This window comes from Meleagris gallopavo, chromosome 4 (genome assembly GCF_000146605.3).
Source record: "Meleagris gallopavo isolate NT-WF06-2002-E0010 breed Aviagen turkey brand Nicholas breeding stock chromosome 4, Turkey_5.1, whole genome shotgun sequence".
Lineage (NCBI taxonomy): Eukaryota > Metazoa > Chordata > Aves > Galliformes > Phasianidae > Meleagris > Meleagris gallopavo.
The window spans coordinates 5,531,412-5,551,373 of record NC_015014.2 but is presented as its reverse complement, the minus strand read 5'-3'; the positions used below and the strand labels follow the sequence as shown (position 1 = coordinate 5,551,373).

General features: G+C 34.6%; 1 long non-coding RNA gene across 1 annotated transcript in view; it reads right to left on the bottom strand.

Moving 5' to 3' along the window:
• Positions 1-925: 925 nt before the first annotated feature.
• The window catches only part of LOC116216531, a 21,563-nt gene continuing 2,526 nt past the window's right edge, over positions 926-19,962 (bottom strand). The window contains exons 2-7 of the long non-coding RNA XR_004159444.1: positions 18,202-18,298; positions 12,477-12,590; positions 11,418-11,526; positions 4,819-4,992; positions 2,858-2,918; positions 926-2,308 (exon numbers count right to left, since the gene is read on the bottom strand). This is a non-coding gene — a long non-coding RNA (uncharacterized LOC116216531). The remainder of the gene's footprint in view (positions 2,309-2,857; positions 2,919-4,818; positions 4,993-11,417; positions 11,527-12,476; positions 12,591-18,201; positions 18,299-19,962) is intronic.

Below are 19,962 nucleotides of genomic sequence, written 5' to 3'. Positions count from 1 at the left end.
CTGTTTCTAAAACCATTGTAAAAGATGATGTAGCTAAAATAGCATATACACTGACATCATGTGAAGAAAAGGTAGGAACTTAATTTGTAGAAGGTGCAAAGAGAAACTAAATAAAATACAGCTCCACAAGAATGACAGAGCATTAAAATTGAGTTGTTCTTCATAGGCTAGGGCAAATAAGCTTTAAAGCAAACTGTTTTTAAACATCAAAACTAAGTCTTGCTTCCAAAATATATTTTCTTGTTTAACATGTGACAAATTTATGGATGTGGCCAACTTTTGACATGAAGACAAATAAAATGTGAGAGTTCAAATAGCAATAGACAAGTCATGGGCTGAAAATCTGCACTATAGATACTCATAAAAATAATACTGTTATTCATAGAAGCAATAAAGACAAAACACAAATGGGGCGTTTTTAAGCAGTCTCAAACAGGAAGTTAAACATAGAGTTTTGCTTTATTTCTTCTGATATTTCCCCATAACTTATTTCTAAAAGGCAGCTATTCCCTAAAGAAAAAGCAAACCAAATGTTGATAAGGTGACTCAATCAATCATGGGACATATTGGCAGTGGTAAACAAGGTTTTCTAACCAGAGTGGTAACCTTCAGGAAGAAGGAGGAGGAAGTAACAAAATAATAAATCCCCCAAACACATCAGTTGGTATGCAAATCTAATAACCAGTTACTTCATTATTGGTGCTAACATTCCTTTAGTTGTTCTAAAAGGGGAATTTGCACTCTGCAGCAGAGCTTTCTAATGCAGTACATAAAAGGAAGGGTAATGTCCAAGAAGTCCTAGCAGTTGTCAAAGGTATACGTAATGAACTAAATACAGTGTAGAGTAATGAAAGTAAACATCTCATCTTTCATAGCCAAGTCATAAAGTATACTTTTTGCAATGGTTTGGGGTGAATAGAAAAAAAAATAATCAATAATACATTAAAACAAAGGGAAAAACCACACCACAGGAAAAATAATATCCAAACTTCTCACTTGAACTGTTTCCAGTTTGGATCACTTGTAATTCTTAGTAAGGAAGAGAAAGTCATCTACTTTTTATACTTAGTTTTTCTGTAGTGAATTTAACCCTATTATGTTGCTCTGAACCACATTTTAAATTTTTTCTGTATTCAAGCATATGAGACATTTATCATATCCTTTCAGTAACTTTTTCCCTGACTGCTACATCTCCCTTCTTGGCTGTTGTCCCTCACCCCTCCAAAATCAAATAAATAATCTTCTGTTCAATTTTGCCTGCATGAAGAGAGTACAACCAGACCATTTATTCTTTTTCCACTAATTGTTCTCATCAATCTCCAGTCTCTTTGGTAGCTTTTCTTTCTGAATTATTTCCAGCAAGTTCCACAACATTTTTGTTGTGCCAGCTTCAACTCTGTAATACACATAAGCTAATGCGTGAGTGCTTACTCTTTAAAATATATATATGCCAATGTTAAGTACAAAATATTACAAATGTAGAACACAGTTTAGACAAAATCACACACTAGTACACAACCAAGTGTCTTGGAATCAAGCTTTACCATAGGAAAAGCTGGGAGTGAGCATGTGGTAGTACATATCCACCTTAATCAACAGTAGCAATAGAAGAATAATGCTTATTTATATCATACTAAGATGCAATCTGAACATTTCCAACATTTTACAATTATCATACATTTATATACTTGATTAATTTGACAAAGACACTTTCAGTTACAACAAATACAGAGCCTACTATATTCGGATGCTTGAATTAGACAGTAAGTACATCTCATGTTGATACAAAAACATCTTGCATTGACATGACACAGAGAGAAGTACTCCATTTTGAAGGGTTAAAAGAGTTTATACTGTTAAATAAGGAAAGAAGAAATAACTATCTTAAGCATCACTGTGATTAATCCACTGAACCTGGTACAAAGGAGACAACATTTATTGGCACCTCTGAAATCACAATTTTAAGTATTTTGAGTTTGGATACACCAACGAAATATACCTTGGTGTTTGCCAGGGGGAATCCAGAGTCTAAAACAGCCTCTGCTCATCACAGACAGCCTTCATTTCTGCATGTCTGACCTTCTCATCCTGGAAAATTAATTCTGCTAGTCATAAACAACCTTTTTACCACACATATGCTCCACCTTAACCTTGTGGTGCCTCCAGGTAATTCTCCATGCTGATTTGTTCTAGTCTGACAACTGTGTGCTGGGATTTAAGTTAACCTTTTATACTTCCTTAACAGATGCTTCATAGACTCCAGTCAGGGATTTTGTTAATTGCTTCTCCATTGGTGAGGACATCTCAGCTGCAAGGGATTAGGAAAGATTCAGGAAATTAACAACAGGTAAATTAGAAGTGGATCAGACACTTTCCAATTGCAAAAAAAAATGTAAATGTTAAAATCTAAGTTTGATCCTCATGTTCATGCATGCTTTCAAAATAGGATTTGTCAATTTCAGATGCAAAGCAGCTCCTATTTGGTATTACTGACTTTGTCTAGTTTATATTCTGAAATATTAAAATTGCAGAAATGACCTGCCAAGTATTGATGTAAGCTTATTGACAAAACAGAATGCTTCACAGTAAGGGCATCATATCACAAGGCTCCGCACAGTGACTCTGTAATTACTGTTTCAGTCTCTGCATATCAGATCTCTAGCATACTGTGCTCAATTCACCAAAAATAAAAAGAAAGAATTAGCTCGTGTAAGTAGGAATAAATTATCTGAAACAAATAATCTTTGAGAACTCACAAAACCAGAATTATTCTAAAACAATGTTAAACTTCTTTCTCTAAGGTTTAGAAATAATGGGTTGACTCAGCAATTTCATCAAAAATTCACAAAATCCTTACCCAGTAGCGCATAGATCTCTAGCACATCTTCTAGAATGCTAGGGCAGTATAATCAAAGAGCCTAAAAAAAGAGCATAAAGGAAGTCTTCACATTAATATTCTGTGTAAAATGAGAACAGTTTCATATTTTGCAGAACATGCACATAAAGCAAGGAGAAGGTCAGAATATCTAGACAAAGCTTCAGCTTGGACCAGACAGGCAGGATGACTGTTACTTATTTCACAACATCAGAAGGGAAAGAATAGCAAGAGTAGCAGAAATGATTAGCAGGCCCAACTATACTTGCATTTATCAAATCCTTTAATTATTTCTTTATTCTCTCTCACTTCGCATTGACCTTAAGAGTTCGCATATTCATTCAATTGGGAATATTTTCATTTTGCTACTCCTTAGAAATGAAAAATTTTTTAAATGTTTTAAAACTTTTTTAAAAATTATCATCTGTAAAATACAAACAAGTTTATGCAATCTTTGGAGAGTGGACATTACACTGATCTTTTCTACTGGACATAACAGCTCTAACAACTGAATTGCCGACAATCCATGCTTATCTGGTTTTGGTTATTTCTTGGCCATCCCTGTTCAAGGCCATCTCTCTTACATAAATCTGCCTCAGACCAAGGTTAAAGCAAACAAGGTAAGTGAATGGTGCAAAGGTTTCATTCAAGTTGCTTGCGTAGAAATCACTACTTGGAAAATGAACTCTGAAGACTCACTTAACAGTCAAGGAGTTATGCTATGAGGATTCATTTCTCTGTATAAATAACAGGCAGGATATCAGGATATGGCCCATATCTGTGCATACATCATTAACCCACCATTTCAGTATCAGTAGCATTATTTATTGATTCATGCAAACTTTGTTTAATTGGCCTCTTTCAAAAAGGTTTTGTTTGGAATTCCTTCAGGTTTTTACACCTATTAATATTCATCTTCAAGAATTGTCTTTAAGTACTAATAACTGTCCCACTTCATCCATAATTTATGAACCTCTTCGTAACACAAAATCCATAGGTATCACTGCTGCCCCTTGACTCCAAAACTTAAAGCCAAACAAAGCTGTAGTGAACAGTATAGGAATACAACTGCCATTTTGTGTAGCCTCAGAAAAATCTACAGTTTAGGTAAAGTTTAGGTAAAATTCATATTTGTTTCACATCTAAGACAAAAAGCCATTACTGGTACCCAATAGCTTCAAAACCATTTTGTTTATTTTATTTATATTTTAACAATGTTTGACAAGGTAAACCTCTTAAGAAATATTGTATCACTTGTGGGAAATGGTGCTGAATCATAGGAAAGCAAATATTCCAAGCCATTATAAACAATTCCCTGAAAGAGAGGTGTTTTTTTTAAATTACAGCTGTCAATCAAAAATATTATTTTGTTCATTGGTATTTAAAGCCTACATTTCAAAGGGAAAAGTGATGTTTGTTAAAAAAAAAAAATAGAGCTTTTTCTGAAATAAGGACACACAGGAGAACAGATAATCTGAAATATTTCAGAGATGAAGATGCAAGTCAACATCAGATAGAAGTTTTTAAAAGCTTTTCCTAGCACACAGTCAATTACAATTTAAGAGACATCATTTGTGTTGGTTCTTCCAGTCTAAACAGCAAATTCAGTAGTCTATATAGTGCAAAAAATAATGTTAATCTCAAGTTAACAGGACTTTTGAAAGACAGGAAGATAAAGCACGAGCAAATGGGCCTTCTCAGTTCTAGTCAGAGTCAAGTATAAAATTGCATATATGCAATCAGATTTATAAAATATTAGCACAAAAAAATGTAAAAATACTTGTGCCTGGATGAACAGAAAAAACTCACTCCAGACAGGACTTTGCATCATTGCCATGTTCTCACTGTACTGAATACATCCTGTCTCAGTGCTAACAAGCACAGAGATTCCCAACCTGAACTGAAATACAATCAACCCAGCCAAAATTTTTCCACATGCAAACCTCAGTCTTCCGGTTTCAAAGTCTGCATGGGCAGAAGTATAGTGCCCACATTGTGAGGTAGATATATTCTCGGGGAAAGAGATCCTTTAAGTCTGACAGTGATGCTGGGAAAACATGAACTGTGGGATTCCGTGGCCAGGAGAGAGAGGGATGATCCATAAAGATGCATCTACCCTAAGTGAAACCAGTAGACAAGTTTCATTAATGGAAGCACAAGTGCAGAAACAAGTTTACAGACACAATACTGTTACATGCCCACCTAATTTACCCTTTAAATGTTACCAACAGCTGTGTCCATGAAACGCAATTACTACTGTCTTAAGAAAAATACTACAGATGAAGAATAGATTTGTTCAATAACAATTGAAATGTTCATTTCAGCACGTTCTGTTACCTTTTTTATAGTAATTACTACCATAGCATCAGGTAGTCATATTTTTCTACAATTCTGCCATTGTTATATCATATGAATTTAAGTCCTCTATAGGTATACGGGTTCCACTTTCAGCAAGAGAACTTAAACTAGAAATCAATATATAAATTCAGATTTTATACAGGTTTAAAATAAGTATAGCCAATGAAACAGCAGGAAAAAAAAAATGGAATACAATATTAAAAGGGTAAAGTTTAAGCAAAACAAATGTCTCATACCAGTACAGTGAAACTTCTGATCTTTTGATATTCCAGTTGCAGTAACTTGTTCAGCCTACTGACTGTTTTTGCAAATACATGCGTGTATAAAAATACATATACATATATAACCTGCTTCTCAGTGTAAAAACTCTAAGATATAAGATAAGAAATCTTGTTGCAGTGAGCCCTGATAACTGTAACCAGCAAAGCACTGACCAAAAACATACGTCATTCTGTAACCCCACTGCTATGAATGAGGTTTTTTTTGTAGTATCTAAATAGACATGGTAAAAAGATATGTTTAAATTTTATGTGAAAATTTTAATTTGTAAAAAAGAGTAGCTGAATGATGTAGTTACAGATTATTTATCATCCTTCAATCCTCTTACAAGATACTGTTTTTGTAGATCAAGTAACAATGAAGGTAGTTTCATCGCTATAATGGCCTATTTTCTCTGCTCTTGTATTTAAGCTATCAAATGTAAATCATCTTCTGTTACTCTGAAGTTTTCTCAGTGTCTCCCCAAAGGCAATGGATTGATGGCTTCTTGTTGAAAAGATTAAATGCAACATTTTTCAATCTCTCTCAAAACATTTTTTCTCCTACCTCAGAGATGTAGCAGTTCACCTGACTGAGCTGTCAGAAAGGCATACTCTGGCTTTCACTGAACCAGCACAGATTGTAACCTGGGAAGCTGTCTATACACACAGACAGAAAACCACCCAAATTATTCCAACAAAACTTACATGAAGTCAATTTGTATGATGAGCAGTGATATCATATCCTATGATATGATTAGGGTTGATCTGATGGCTTTCCTGAATATGAAGAGCCACAAGTAAGGAAGCAAGAATTCTGTTATGAGCAGTATCTATGATTTGCAGCCAGCAGTGAAGTCTAGAAAACTGATGGGAGCTCGATCAGTTCTTAGTACACACAGCAGAATGAATTCTTAGTACATGCAGAGGAATGAATGTCAGTGTACCAGTATCTCTTCCAGCAACTTTCTTCCTAATTCAGTAGATGCTATACAGATTTTAGAGTGCATAGTAGGGGTACAGACATATCTGTTTTCCTCTTTTTTCCTCTTTTTCCTCAGCATTTTCTTTTCTCATCCTTTTTATTTCTAATTCAAAATATCTCATTCAAAATATCTAATTCAAAATAATTATTTTTTTTTCCTATTATTTTTTGCTGTACATTTTCCACTTTTTTTTTTTTAATTTTATTCTATTTTACTTTATTGCTTAAAATCGAGGAGGAACAAAGACTTTCCTCTACAAATTTAGAATTAAACTTATTGCAGTTAGTATAAGTGCTGCCTCCAAAACTTCTTTGTTTCCACTCTCTTTCACAGTCTAGAGTACACTTCTGCTTTGGTAAATTGATTTTTGTACAGCATGAGGAGGTGCATTCTGCTTCCAACTACAGATTTAAAGAAATACTACATGTCACCTTTCACATTAAGTAAAAATCAATTTTCTACCTGGATGTAATGAAAATATTTCTCACTCCTGTTGAGAAGTCATATGTATCATCAGGCTTAAATTCAAAAAATGGTTCATTTCACTAACATCAAATATAAAAGGTAATCTGTTTAAATATAATATTTTAGGTGTTAAACAGTTCTTCCTTTTCAAAGGTTATGTGTAGTTTTATCTACCGTATTTAATATCAAGCTCTCTCCTCCCTCCCTCCTGCTTCATGTAAGCTCAGCAGTTATCAAGAGACTCCACAACATATTACATCTAAAAAATGCAAAGCAGTCTTCTCTCCCTTTCTCCTCATGATAAAGGACATTCTAGAAGATGAGCTGCACTGAAAGCTCAGATCTGAATCAGAACACAACAGAAAGCCAGCTGTAAAGACTGCTGCGAAAATATCTTATTTGCAAAGCATGCTATGTGGTGAGGTAGATAAATGATAACACCGTGAACTAGCAACAGGCAGAAGGCTTTATTCTACATATATCTGGGTTTGACTTCCAATTTGTTATCAAATACATGGTGTTGAACATATATTCATAAACATTCAGTTCAAGCACTTCTGCACATGCAGCATTTTAACACAGGAAAAGCAGTAGTAAGCTATTACCCTGCATAGCTGTACAAAAACAAATCTCTTAACATCTGAGCGATTTGAGTGGAATAAAATGTTAGTGAAAGAAATGGCTGACAAAAAAAATAAATAAAAAATAAATAAAAAATAAATAAAAATAAATCTCACTTCTGGCAACCAATGCATTTCCAGTCAGATGAGAAAAATTTTTCTCTGACACTCTATCAATCAGCACGTAGTTTATTTTAAGCTGGTGATAATATAGCTTTGGAGATTAGAAAGCTAGTGAGCTACAAAGATCAAATTAATTTTACTCAAGTGAAAAAATGCAACAACAACAACAAAAACTTCCAACAAGAAAGCACAAAACTTAACCCCCTCTGTCAAGTTGAGAATGCAAAAACTTCTCAGAAATATTATCTAATGTGAATTTTGTCATTATCCTGAAGAGGAAATACATGTTGCAGAGAACAAGCAAGAATACCACATGTCTGAGGTGGAGAAATTGATTATCAGTATTTCTTTTTTTAATTGATTAATTAAAACTGTGTGAACACAAAATGAGGAACAGAAAGATTACTGTTGAAAGAGCCAGTATTTTTCACATTTTGGTCTGTAAGATTAACTGGTGCAGTGCACGTTTAGCATTTTAACAACAGCAGCCCCATTTCCTAGTCAGGGAGACACCCACAGCTGCAGCAGAAGGCGTGAGCACAGCCTCATAAAAACCATTTTGATTTACATTCCTAAATTTAAGTCTCATGTCCGATATCTGTTTGAGAAATTTGATCCTCATTCACCTCCCAGAAAAAAGCAATGCTTTAGAACCGTTAATTACATCCTCTGCAGTTTGTAAGGAAAAGTTTTTGCTGGTGATTTGGGAGCTGGCAAACATCGAGGCATCCAAACTTGATGATAGCAAGAAGTCCAGAAGAGGAAAGAAAAAGCTGAAGTCCTACCTCCTCTTCCTCTCCTTCTTGAGTGGGCTTATCATACTCTTCCTATGTAGATGTGACCGAAGCCACTTGTCCCTGTGTCCCTGCCTCCATTTGGTCTCTGGCAGCCCCCCAGGGCACACACACAAGAGGATATTAGACTGCAGAGACCAGCCCCAACACCCACATTATCCTTTGTCTGTGGGTGAAACTGTCACTTGGCCTAGCATGCTCTAACTGGCAAACCAGTCCAGCATGATGCTGTGACACATGTGCTACTCCTGTCTTGTATACTGAAATTTAATTGGAAGTTAAAATACACTACTACACTTTTGATCGGCTATATCTTCATCAATAATGCTAAAAGAAGCAATCCTACTTGATTCCCCAAGAGAGGATCATAGCTAAAATGAGACAAAGATTATTCTAAATGGTGGCACAAACCCCAGAAGAAAACATGCCTTTCAAATAAGTGCAGCAGCTTTTAATTTCTGGATTATTCAGTCAAGCATACACATTCTTGTCTGATGAAGAAGAATATAATTACCTAAGGGCATGTCAAAAATAACTGTTGCTTTTCCCTTCCTGTCCTTTCTTGGAAGAGGAGAGATTGGTGAGCCAATCAAGAAATTAAAACTGACGTTTCACAAACTGATAGTCATGTTACTATTTATTTATATTTTCTTTGCCTATTTAGACTGAGTGCAGCTATCACTGCATATACATAAAGAATCTGACACAGCCTTCAGCAATTTGAACTAATCCTTAAGAAAATTAATTCCTTAAAAAAAAAAAAACAACCACTCAGGAGGTCATTATGCTGTCCTACATCATTTGTAGTAAACTGAATGTTTTCAGTTAATTTCAGCCACCTAACTTTCATTTTAAGATATCTCATGTTCACTAGCTAAGACAGAAATATCAAGCTCAACATTTTGAAATAAAGGAGGAAATAAAGGAAATATAGAAGGCATTTTGTTTTGCTTTTTTTTTTTCTTACTTAACGTGCACCCATTATCAGCAAAATTACTTTGCACTACTTTCTCGCTGCAGAAAAGGATGTTCAGACAACTTTTTAACATGAAATGTTAGCAAAAGATTAGTATTACTTTAATGATCCAACATAGTATACTGCAATAAAATAGTTTTGGAGGTCTTAAATATTCTCCCCAAACTCAGTGTTATGTTCCCTTGCTTTACTCGTACAGTCACTTTGTTTTACAGATAGGGACCTAGATTCAGTGGTCAGCTCCATTAGCCTTGGCCACTCTCTGCTTTAGATTTAAATAAATTAGTTCATATACTTGGTTATAAATTAATTTTGTTGAATTTCCAGAACAGTTCACGTAGAGAGCAAATTTGTAAGCAAAAGAATCTTGTCCTACAAATCCCTGAAATATGAGAATCTGTTTGTACAACTAAATTTTAATCCTTGACACTAAGCCGTGTCTGCACATATTTAATACTTACATTATAAAGACTATCTATAAAGACAACAAGGATCTGAGGTAAATATTACTGGATTTTCTGATACAGATTACATCTTCCCCAGGGATACTGAGAGATTTTCAAAGAATTATAAAGAACCGTTTCAGTATTTGAGATATATGATTATTAGCAGTCACACTCCATTATATTTTAGAAAGGATGGTTTATGGGTTTTGCTCTGATGTATTCTACTACAGAGAGATTCAGGGGGAAGGGCAAGCCACTGAATATTTAGAAAATTTTTCCCTTTGATATTGATAAAAATTCAAGCAGAAAATCAATTTCTTTTAAAAAGTTACCATGAAACAAAACACTATCTATGAGCCATTCAAGAGAAATTCACAAGTTCTGAAAACATGGACTGCAGCCTGTCCTGTTGTCTGAAGCCAACAGAAAATTGTTTGATCTGCTTGAGCTTATATACTGGTTCTTTTCCAAACTTGTATTTGGATCATCCAAATGAGCAGATCCTCAGTGAGTTTCTGACTCTTGTACAGCTTTCAAAACCTTTCTAAAAAACACACAAAAGGTAATAGTTCTGTTTTCTGAAATATTTTTATGGTCCATTAGAAATTTAATAGAAAAGGAGCACATCTTTCTAGTAGATATATTAAGCCGTTCGTTATGCAGGAACCAACAAATCTTTCTAACAATGGCCTTCAAGGCAAAAATTCTCAAAAGACAATCTCTAGATTTTCTTAATTAATGAAAAGAAAAAAAAAAAAGAAAGAAAGAAAAAGAAAACGGGACTTCTGTTATAACTTCTACAGAAGGCTCTTGTCTCTTTCCAAAAAGGAAATATTTTTTTATAGTTTTTTTATAGTTATCAGTATTTTCTACACCTTAGAATAATTCTTTAAATTAGTAAATCATTGTAACATTTCAGACTTACTACACCAGAAGAGAGAAGCTGCATTACTAATTCCCAAATTAGCAAACAGAAGAGAGAAGTTACTGAAGGTAGATACCACAATGCACAGAACAAATGCACCTATTAAGACAGCTGAGACCATCTCAAGTTCTAAAGGAACAGCCAAGATCTACTTCATTTAGAAGCAATGCTACAGCAAGTTACTAAAATCTTTAACAAAACTTTTCCAGGCAACAAAGTTTTCTGAAAGCCTGAAGAGTTTTAGGGGTTTAAAGAAAAAAGCTTCTAAAATCAAAATCTTAAGCAGTTTCAGAAACCTTAGTTAGGACCCAAAATATTCTTAAGTAGACGTGTAATGTGGGAATACCTTAGTATGGTTCAAACAATTACTTTGGTCTTGACATTGGTCAGGTGTAGGCTTTCTGGAAAGAACAAAACATTGCTTCTCACTGCCCACCCACTACTAAAGAAAGCAGCATTTCTTTCATTAGCCAGCTGCAGACCAATGTGCACAGGAACCTGAATGGCACAAAACTATACAAATTTAGAACCACTTAGATTAGCTGAGTTGGTATTGCTGTCAGCAGACTAGTCATGGCAATGGAAAATTTACCTTGAGAAGAACTTCAACAAATGCTGAATCCATAGTTCATTGGCATGATATTTATATCCTTGCTCACGAGTAAAAAGGTTTTGTATTCTTCATAGTTTCCAATTATGTTCTCAAAAACAGAGAGATAAAAATAAAGTACTCACTGTAATTTCTTCAGAAAATATTTCTGTGCAACTTTTTTTTCTTTTTTACCAACTTCTAGCAATTCATAGAATATCTATATCACTAACCATAGCTGAATAGATTACATATCAACAAAATCCCTGTAGCCTATATTAATGTACTTCTTAAATAAATATATACAGGCTCTCACAGAACGTAATATTAATACATTAAAACCACACAGAGTTTACTCATTATGAAATAGTTAATTGTAGATATCTCATTAACTTTGGTCAGACTAAAGCATGGTAGTAACAGCCTCTTATCTATGAACACAATGTAACAAATTTCTCAGTTATAACACTATCAGCAAAAAAACATCAATTAAGTACAATAAACTTTCATTCAGGTTTATCTACTTTGCTCACAACAAGGAGGAAATTTTATTCTGATTTTAAGAAATACACGACCACTAGTACACAACAGTAAAGAATCAGCGACTCATTTCTCTAGCTAATGGAATATTACTGTGATATTCCAGATGCTTCAACCTCACAAAAAATAGATCAAGTTATTTGGTTTCTACTGGTAGAAATGGAAAAGTAGTTTTCTTCACTGCTTTGTAAAAACCACAAGTCACACAGAATTTACATCATTTCTCCAACACAAACTCAAAATGCTCGTGTAACTCAGCAGTTAATATTTGCTTTGTGTCTCAAAAAACCTGATTTAGTGAGATGTTTCTAAACATAGTAAATAATTTAAGAAACTGCAAGTATGCATGTGGAAAGGTTCACATGAACCTTGAAAAGTCTTTTGTTGCATTATTTAGTATAGTTATAAATGTCAGGCTACTGTTCATAGAGGTATGTCTGTTTAGAATGGCATTTGCAGAATAATCTTTGCTAAAGTTCATATGAGTTTTCCTGTCGGCACTGCTGGCAATTTTTTTCTTACCTTTCCCACACACCTCCCCCCACTCCAAATATGTTCAGCATCACTGGTCCATTTCAAGGAGATATTTCACCTTTCCTGTTTTCAGCTATGGGTCTCTTGTGGCAAGTTAAAACACTGTAGGGCATAAATTGTTATTACTGTTGTCATTATTTATTTGAACATTGAAGGTCTAATCAAGTAACAGCATTCTCCATTCTGCCCTTTACGTTGTGCAATTACAATTAAAAAAAGAAGCTTCTACATCAAGAAATTTCCATTCAAAATGTACGAAAAGAGGAAAGTAGTGCAAAATAAGAAAACAAAGAAAAGAATTTGTCAGGAAATATTCAAAAACCCTGGTGAAGATTTTACTTTAATTAAAGCAAAGAGTATATTGAGTATAAGTCTTAACGATGACTCAGGGCATTAGGTTCAATGCATCCATCTTCTGTTTTTGTGAACTCTTTGACAGAAATTATTGCTACATGTCTGACTTTCACCTACTATTTATGATCATACAACTAAACCTGAGACAGTGGAAGTGCCATCTCAACCTTCATTACTTTAAAGTTTAAGTTAAAAAGCGGGAACTGCAGGACACTTAACAAAACTATCTGCTCTTTTTGGAGATGCTTTACATATTGTTCAAGGTATTTGAACTTTTTAGGACACGTATTTGTTGTTCAAGGGCAATTACTTGGAAGCATGGTAAAACATGCTTCCATACAACAACTGATCAGATCAAATTAAGGGAAAAAAACTGACTCTCAGGCTTATGTCAAGCCAGCCAAAATCATGCCTTGAAGAAATTCATTAAGGAACAAGATATTGAAAAAACAAACAGCTATAAATGCATCATGCACTGCTTTTCCATATTCCTCTGCTGCGGCCTGCAAGGACCATGCTCTGCCATCCTCCCAAGACCACCTTTTCTCAGCAGTGACAATTTACCTCCAAGCTTTGGCATTTAGCCTAGCTGTTTCAAGAGGCGGACAGACAACACTAAAGTCATTTATCGACCTAATGTTGTCAGGAGCGATGCTCCAGATATCCAGCACTGACAACACTGCAAGTTCTTATGGAAGTCCTGCAATACACCTTCCTTTTTCTGCTAGAAAAGCATATGTTTTTCCCATGCATAATATATACCTGTTTCATACATATAACATAAAAGAAGAAATTATTACCATAACATTTAAAGTCGTTTTGAAAGTTTGCAGTTAAAATACCAATCAGGTTTAAACTTAAGATCCAAGTTTAATTGCTATATTGTTTTAAAATATTTTTAATTCGTGGAAGAAATAAAGATGACAGATATTGGTCACTGGAAACATTTTTAATTCTGTTTTCATTCCAAAGCAAAAATAAATAAATAAATAAATAAACGAACAAACAAACATACTATGAAACTGTTTTTTTTTTTTTCAGTACAGATACTTGTGAAAATATGATTATAGGCTTCAATTTCAAGCTTTATTGTACTTTTTACTATATTTTTCCAAGATCTTTCATGTAGAGTATAATCATTTAATAAATTCCATTTCCTTCACTTTGTTTCTTCTATTTCAGTCAGATCTGTTGTCACATAAAAAGTTACTTCCAGTAGTTGGTTTTTTGTTGCATCTTTTTTTGTTTTCCTGTTAAAATGTTTTCTGTTCATATTTACTTGCTGCAACAAAGCAATAACAGTTTTAACAGTTTTGCTTTATGTGATCTCTTAAAAAAAAAAAAACAGGAAAAAAAAAAACAGTTCTCCTGATGGCAGCTTTTCCGTAGGAAAAATTCACAATTATGAAATTCTGAATTCATACAGAGAACAAAAGACACATGTCCTAGGAAACACCTACCACAAAACACCGCAGTTCTGCTTGTTTTAGTAAGTGAAATAAGGATTGATCTTAATAAGAAAGCAAACTATCAATTTTTGATAAGATTAACCATCCTTTACTCAAGCTTAATCCATGACTAAAAAGCCAAAGTCTGAAGGTGTGATTTGTCCATGTAATTACATTGCACTATAAAACATGAATTATTATCTATTGAAAGCCACTGGAATAGCAGTGCAAAATTATTATCAGTAGTAAATGTGAGACATTCAGTATGGCAAATAGAATCATAGAATATCCTGAGCTGAAAGGGACCCACAGGGACTGCTCAGGCCAGCTCCTGGCTATCTTCCAAAAGATCCAAATTCATTTGGAAATGAAATAAAACAGGAAAGCATCTTTCGCTTTAGACTTATTGTAAAATCTTTCTTTAAATGCTTCTTACTGTGTCATCAAAACACAAAATCTTCCTTTTTTGAATTGCTCTCAGTAACAAACATCATGTCTGCCAGAATGCTTCACAAGCACTCCCTGGATCTTGAATTTCTGTTCTTGAACCTATCTAAATATTAAGTAACAAAAATTTAACTCCCAGTATGTAATATTTCATAAGATCATTTTAAGGCAATGTATTTCAGATATTTTTCACTCAATCTGTTATTTTTTTAGAGGACATATACATTTACCATTTTAACTTGCATCTTTTTCCTTCTTAAATGATTAAAATCTCATGTTTTTCCTCAAAATGAAAGCAATTTATACTACCAATTTATAATAAAGTACAACAAGAAAAACAGCAAGTTACTGTGAAACTTATTAGTGGACCTGGAAATATAAGACCACAGTACCTACATCAAATACAGAAAATAACATTTACTGTGTTTTCTTAGCTTCATATCTCTGTTTAATCTACTCTGTGATAAGACTGGAGAACACAGAGAACTAGTCTCAGTGGATCTCCAAAAGGACTAGAGAACAGGAATTTTAGCTGAGCACTTTAGAAGTAACTTGCTATGAGCTAAGAAGTGGTTTGCGTTGCTCTCTGGTTTCAGTCTCCCCAGTGCTTTGGATTTTAAAGGGAAGAGAAAAGATAAATCTTTGCTGTCCTCATTTCACCCACCCTCTTCAATTTCTTCCATGACTTTAATTATATTTCTTCTCCATAAGCTTGTCTTGCCTTTATTTTAAAGAGTTGAGAGCTTGCAGCAAGGCTCCCTAACAAAACTTTCAGTTGTATTTTTAATGCATGAAGTCAGAAGCATATATTAAAAGATACAAAAAGCAGCTGATTATTAATTCCAGTTAAACTATTACTGAGAGAATTGCTGATCAAAATTATACTAATTAATTTTACATATTCAGTGATTTTCTACAAGAGCAGCTTTGTGAGTACTTACAGTCTATCAAGCTTTGTTTAATGTTAAACCCTCACCTTTTGTGCCAGCACACTTTACCATATTGTTGAAGAATTGTTGACAAAAGTAACATTTAAATTTTTTGCAAGAGAGCTAAAACTGGAATTACTTTTTTTGATATTAATTACTGCTTTGTATTGCTATTTATTAATCTACATACAAAGTCCTCCTTAAGGGTAATCATTTTATCAAATTACGGTGTGACAGAAAAACACAATTCAGCACTTGACAGTTTTTGTTAAGCTTGTTTTTGATAATTGGTTACAGAAGTCGCTTGTGGCCATTTGGATGCATCTGTTCTACTTTCATGGAGCTTTTGAATAACGATCAGACTTAAACACATCACTCACTCTGCTGAGCCAGCTTGACAGTTTTGATAGCCCATTACAGTAGTTTATACTTCATTTCTGGAAGATTTCAGTAGACATCTCAGAACTAGGCTACCTTGGAAGCTCAAACTCCAATGGGCTCTGACTTTGATCTCAGGTCATCTTTAGTTAATGCAAATAACTCATGGAGAGTTCTTTCATATTAACATTAACATGGAACTTTTGAAGTACCACTTTCTCACATCTTTCTTTATTTATAACTTTGTTGGGCAGCTCAAGAGGCATCTTTGTGAACCACCAAAAACTATTTCTCAATCATTCAATTAATAATTAAATCAAACAATAATTAATGGGTATGATATTTGTTTGATTAAAAGCAAACCAGCAATAGCCCTGTGGAAAATAAAGTTGTTTGCATTTTATTACAGAGAAAGTGAAAAAGAAATGCATATTGTAAATTCTCTCTGTTCTTTTCTCCTTTGAAATGATAATAGCAATGCAGTGGGGAGAGAAGCTGGATGAGGACTGAGCAAATAGGGGGAATGTTATCTGTGAATACTCTGATGTACAAACCAACTTTTGACTCAGTATTATTTGTGCCCTTATCTTTAACTTCTTAAAAATTCATGAGTTCAGTAGTAGCAATAGTCAAACAGTAACAGTACATTTCAATCAGTCTGCCCACAAAAGGAAGAAATCCATTTTTAACTTTAACAAGAAAACTCAGAAGGAAAATTAATAGTATAATAAAGCTGGAAAAGCAGCAGAAATTATTCCATTCCTCTAACCAGATGTTCCAAGTGGGCCTGCTTTACAAATCTGCTTCGTCACCAGCAGTAATCTGACCTGGCTTGCTAAACTTGAGACCTCTGACAATACTTTCCCACAGAAGAATGAAAACATGCAAGGAAACATGAACAGCTTTCTATATATCAAAGATAAAATATGCTTTTTGAACTGCAACTTAAGTAAAAACAATCCCATGTAGATTTACATGCAAGAATTTGCTCGAGTAACCCAATGTTTGATGGAAACTATTCTATGTCATGCTAGGCATATAACATGATTTTGAAGTCTTATCTTTCTATCAAAAACTATACTCAAATTATCATCCAATATAGAGCAATTAACATTATAAGTTGGAATTTGCAGAATGATAATGTGGTTGGGGTTGAAAAATGACCTAGTCCATTGCCCTGCTCAAACAGGGTCAGCTATAGCAAGGTTGCTCAGGATCATGCTCAGTCAAGGTTTTGAGTATCTCCAAAAATTGACATCTCACAGATTTGCTGTGAAACTTGCTCCATTGCATGACCACCTTTTCAGCAAAAAAAAGGTCAAGTTAAACAAAATACTCCTCATTCTGCACCCACTGCCTCTTCTAACATCACTGGATACATTGACACAAGTCTCACTCCATCTTCATTACTCCCACTAATCGAGTAATCTTGATGAGATTCTCTTTCCCAAGCTAGTAGGCTGAACCCTCAGCCTCCATTCACATGCCCAATGCTCCAATCCTCTGAATATCTTCATTGCCCTTCACTGGACTTTCTCCATTATGTCTTCATCTCTCCTGCACTAGGGAGGCCCAGCACTGGTGCCAGCACTCAAGATGTGTCTCACTTGTGCTGAATAAAGGAGAAGGATCGTCTCCCTCAGCCTGACAGCAATGCTCTTCCTAATGCAGTCCAAGAGACTGCTGCCTTTCTTTGTTGTAAGTGCACATTGATGGCCAACGTTCAATTTTTCAACCACTTGGAAGCCCAGGACCTTTTCTTGAAAACTGCATTCCAGTCAGCCATTGCTGCAGAAGGTCATTCTTCCCCAGCTTTAGGACTCTGCATTTCCTTTTGCTGAACCTCAGAATGTTCCTACTGGACCATTTCTCCAGACTGCTGAAGCCCCTGTGTTGAATTCATACTGCCGTCAAGTCATTTCACCAACATTTTCATTGAGTAGTATCTGCATAGATCAGTAGGTGAAGGTTTCCTTATGTTAACAGTACTGTATTGCTGTCTACTATTTCAAGTATGCAGATCACTTGAAACTTTTCTGAAACTTCTGAAAACGGCAACTTTCTACATCTTAGCAATAGGTCATTAAATCCTTCACCATCTTTTTAATATTAATAACTACAATACAATACTGTACAAATACAGTGAAATGTACTTACTTTCTTATTTCAGGAATTTGAGGAATGTGCAGTCTTTTCCATGTTCATATTCCAAGCCTTTACTTACCAGTCTCTCTTGGTGATTAAGTCTGCCAACCTGGAAGACAAGTTTTCTACAAATAAATGGAGTATTTTCTATTTCTCTCAGACTTACACAGAGAATTATTCTGGCAGTGTGAGATCACTGAATCACTCTGAATACGTACAGTAGATATCTAACAAAGCACTGTATTTTGTGACTCTGGCATTTTAAAGCTGTTGAATAATCATATCAGCAGCATTAGTTAGAAATAAAATAACTATTTTTGGAAAGGAAATTTGAAAATTCTTAAAAAGTTGTGCTTGGACATATAAAAATCAAAAAAGTGAATTTTCATCCAATGTAGATTATATGTATGGGCAGCACAGCATGGCTTTTTTTCTACAGTGGCTGTAAAGACATCAGTGAAGAACAAATTCTGGAAGATGCAACACTTTTATGAGCAGAAGACCAGAAATAAGTGTGTCAGAAATTACAAAATCTGCCTAAGAATTTTTGTACTCCTATGATAAAATTCTTATAGTGTGTTTAAGTAAAATCAAAATAAAAACAGAAATGTATATACACAAAAGCATTCTAGTTACTCAGTTTCTTCTTCCTATAACACTCATCAACACAGCAGATGTGCAGTGTAGGAGTGCTTTATACAAACATAGCATTTATCTCTTTTGATAGAGTCCTAGATCCAAATTTAGCAGAAAACTCACGCAAACTATTTTTAAAAGTCCTAGCAGTTTTCTGCCTACTTGAATTTCTTACCTTTGGAACTGTAACTCATAAATATAGAAATATGATGGTGGCATTTTTAAAAGTGCCATAATACATAAATAATCAAATTAATCTGCTTCATAACAAAGAGTATCCAACATATTAATCTTTCCTGACTGGACCTCATGTCATGGCTGGACCCTATCCTGCCACTAAGATATTCTAGGCAGCCTGTCTTGTCCTTAAATATCTTAGCTCCAGAATTCTTGGGTTCAGCATCAACTCTTTCTCTTCAGCAACCTAGCAATGAATTTTTCAGCTAATACTTCTTTAGAAATTGAACTTTGTAGTTCTGTTTTGTCACTACCTCTACCCACACTCACAAGTAGTAGGGAGGGGTGACGATGGTGAGTTGGCTACAGCCTGATTACTCTTATCTGCTGGGTATAAATTGGAGGTATATTGTGGCTGCTGTGAAAGACAGCAATGATGAATCAGAAGCAAGAAAGTTCTGATCAGCCACTATCTCCCTCTTCCTTGTTCCTTTCCCTTCAAGAAACACTGACTATTTCCTGCAAAAGTACTTAAAAGTCATGTCAAGTCAAAACACTGGCATAGCAATTAATTACTGTCTTCTGAAAGTGCATTTTCCATGTGTTTACATCATCAGTTTTTTTTAAATAGGAAAGCCTATACCTTTTTAAAGGACAAGATATTCCTAAATAAGCAAAAAACACAACAGCTGAAGCTTTCAGAAAAAAAGCAGTTGGAAAACTCATATAACCCTAGACAGAACAGAAGAGTTGGCAAAACTTCCAGCTGCCCTCTTTGAAGTCTGGGATATCATCTTCTCAGGAATTGTGCCAATGCAGTTTTGCTACACACCTTATGGCTCAATGCACAAAGTGCCAGCATAGATGGAGTCCCAAAGGAGAGCTTTCCATCAATCACAGCACATTCAGAGGTCTGAGTGCTGGCCTGAGACCTAGATAAAGCAGAGACAATTTTTTTTT